We start from the raw sequence: 3,809 nt of genomic DNA, 5'->3' as shown, positions 1-3,809 counted from the left end.
GTACAATGGCCAACACAAAATGTTGTCGGATCAAGTTTACTTCCATTCTTTAGATGGTATATGTTTTTTCAAAGAAATAGTCTTTTACATTGACTACTGCCCTCCCAGGAAACCTGGCCACATCATCAACAAAGTCAGCCAGAGCTTCGTTTAAGTGTGACAATGGGTCATATATTGGTGCTACATTACTAGCATTCAAATGTGTATTCATGGCAACAGCATTTTGCCATTTACAACAGTTTCACTAACACTGTATTCTTTCTTGCTTTATTATTTTGTGACTCAGTGATAATTTTAAATAAAGTTATTTGCATCATACACTTTGATTTCATTCATTTCTATTTATAACTACTTTTACTACTTTCCCTTCTACACTGTGACATGCCACTGTATGACGCTCATTCAGACCAAAAACAATACCATTCCTACCTGTTGCAACGTCTATCGCTCGCTCTGTCTTTTGGTTCCTTGGTTGATCGATCGGTTTCTTGGTGGAAAACATATTTCTGTCACCAATACCAGTATTATTGCATCACTTCCATAAAGGTAGAGTAGCCTTCTTCCTTTCTGTTAAGCCAATAGGTCTTATTCATTATTGAGCTCTTATTCATTATTGCATTACTTTCACAACAATCTTCTTCCTTGATATTGCGATAGTTGTTATCTCCCATTTATGTACAAACGCCGAAAAGACAATTTAACAGGACACATCAACACTATTATTTTGTTTACCTGTACCAACAGGTGTACAACTTCCTGTTTCTTTGATATTGTCAATGTTTCGGCCCGTGTTGATCCTGGGATCAACTGAATTTCTTGTCTGAATGTGCCGCGCAGTTACACTGGTACAGCGTGGGAAAGAAAATGTGACAGAGTGACTTGAAGCCGTCTTTGCTTCTGCAGCCATGCGAGGTAGTTTCCTTATAAGCTGACAAAAAGTTTTCCGTCTAAACGTGATACTGTTTCTAATGGCCAGTCAACTGTAAAGTGAAACCTGCTTTTCAGCTTCCTAAATTAATGGGTGTGATCGTATGCTTCCTGGTTGAAACGTTGTGCATATAAAAGTTAACAAAAAGCTGCACCTGCATTTTATTTACGCTGCAAGCCTTTTGACAGAATGTCTTGCCCTGTGGGTCTACGTCTGTTGCTTTTGTTGGGAATTCTGGCGGCTTTCATCCCCAGCCATTGCAAAGGTGAGCGGAAGACGATACAGTTAATTTCAATTGACACTGATTCTCTCTCTTTCTCTCTCTCTCTCGTTCTCTCTCTCACTCTCTCTCAATATCTCTCTCTCTCTCTCTCTCTCTCTCTCTCTCTCTCTCTCTCTCTCTCTCTTTCTCTCTCTCTATCGAGTCTAGCTCTCTCTCTCGTCTAGCTCTCTCTCTCTCTCTCTCTCTCTTTCTCCCTCTCTCTCTCTCTCTCATTCTCTCTCATTCTCTCTGTCTCTGTCTTTCAATGTCTTTGTCTGTCTGTCTGTCTGTCTGTCTGTCTGTCTGTCTTGTTAGAGATTTTCTATTAATTGTTTCATAGAATCCCTGTTTGATGATACACAAACTACGAGCCGTAACAACGCCTTTACTCTATAACATGTAGGGGAAGGGCTCCTAATATGGACCGGCTCCTAATATGGACCACCTTCTGTTCTGACAAACTAACGGCGCTAGAGCGCTCAAAAAGTTTTATTCGCTGTATTCACCCTCTCTGGATAACTTGCACATGTCAAAACAGTTGCAGAAACAGAAATCTCAAAACCGTTAGGCTTTTTCTCTTTTTTTCACTTTTGGCAGCGTTCACTCTAAATTTGCCGCCTAAAACAGACTCGTTTCTGTCCACAGCCAAAGCTTTTATCACACAAAAATGGCTATATGTGACAGCTAAAACCGTATTTTTTGCATTTTAGCAGTGTTGACCTTGAGTTTCCACTGCAAACAAAAAATAATAGCAAAATCTCAAAGTATGTGCGAGTCCCCTAATATGGACCACCTTCAACAAATCGAAGAAAATAAAAGCTAAAGGCTATTTTCATTAATTCATTAAGAAGCTTGCTGGAAATAACCTATAACTAGCCCTCGAGATTTAAAAAAAATGCAACAAAAAGTCTTCTTTTCGTGGAAGTTGATAATTTCACTTATTTTCACTCTGTTTTTGATAAGCTTCTTTAGTTTTCTGGTGTGCTTCAAATAATGCTCTCATCAACCCGAAACAGATAAATCTAGAGCATATTTTAATTAGGCTGACTTGTACACTAAGTTGTATCATGTTATTTTGAAATATAGGGGGCTTTTTACAGTGATTCGTGAAGGCCGCTTCACTGGTCCATATTAGGCGCCCAGGCTCCTAATATGGACCCTTTGTGATTTTTTCTGTATTTAATTTTTGCTGAATGTCTATCAAAGCTATTTCACTCTAATTAGGCCTAACGGTTAACATAAGACAGAAGGACTACCAAACACAAAATGAAACTTCTTCGCAAGAAAACAAGCTAGTTCGTGCCTAAGTACTTATAAGGCCCTGTTGTTCCTTAAATTGCATGAATGTTCGATCATCTTCAACCCAAACTTTCGACGCTATCTAAATTTTAGCGCCCAGTAGGTGACGTTTGGAATTCTTCTATTATCTCCATATATGCAACTTTTCCATAAACCTAACTTTTTGCACACCATTTCTAATTCCTTTGAGACACTTTTTGAGTTAAAGTGCATGAATAAAAAACGCTCGCGCTGGACCCGAGTACTCTTCAGACTGGCTCGCTCCCCCAGTATGAAAGTTTTTGTCTTGTGCACGTTTAAGACCAAGTGATTGCTCTGTGTGAATTACAGGCATTCCCTTTGCTATATAAATACATTGCATGCGAGCCGAGGATGTGCGTGGTGACTGGCCTTTCTCTTTTATTTGATCACAGTGAAAAATATACTGCCGACCCTCTTCATAACTTAACAATATAAATGTCTGGTGCGCGGGTCTGTGGCTTCTTGATTCCAAAGTGCTCGTGCATGTCAAGGTCACAGCCTCTCTTTACGTTCCAAGAGGTAAGAAGCCGGCTGGCTTCCCTTTCACTGTGCGCCACAGGCGTTTGACTTTAGATCGTAATGACTTGAAACATGATCTAAACTCAAATGCCTGCAGTGCTAACTTCGCTCGTTCATAAAATTAGGTCGCGCAGCACGCGAACTGGCACACGCAGCGTATGTGTGCCGCTCAGGCAGGCCCAGTGTGACGCTGGCTGGCTGTTCTATCAGGCTGCCTGGCTGGCTGAATTCCTCCCACCGCCAAGTCGTTTTTGTGGTTTATTTCGCATTTAGGTCCCAGGTAACATTATGAAGTTTTAATACGATCAGTCGGACCTATTATCAAGTTAGTGTATCAACTTTTGAACGAACTGCGCCCAGTAGCTTCCCAGCAATAAGCTGTTAAGTCGAGACAGACACACACACACACACACAGACACACAATTAAAGTCTGTTGAGCCCAAGTACTAGCATACTCGGGGATAAATGTTAGGATTAAAGTAAATGAAAGTTTTCATCAGTTTGACCGGGATTCCGCTGTGTGACGTCAAACGCTTCCTCAGACAACCTGTGTTTCTTTGTCAAGTTTTACGTCATATAACTCGTCATAAGTTCCATTTTACCGCAAGTATGACACATGTATGGAAAGTTGTGGAGTTCTATGCCATTTGTTGTGGCTTGATCATGATTGTGTTACTGCGATGTTTTGTTGATGACTGAAATGATGGAGTATTTGTCTTTCGCTGATAACCGAGGTTACTTCAGGGTGTTGAGATGTTACGTGATCACTCTGTAGATTAA

This window comes from Littorina saxatilis, linkage group LG4 (assembly GCF_037325665.1).
Source record: "Littorina saxatilis isolate snail1 linkage group LG4, US_GU_Lsax_2.0, whole genome shotgun sequence".
Classification (NCBI taxonomy): Eukaryota; Metazoa; Mollusca; class Gastropoda; order Littorinimorpha; family Littorinidae; genus Littorina; species Littorina saxatilis.
Note: the sequence above shows the minus strand (reverse complement) of the source record.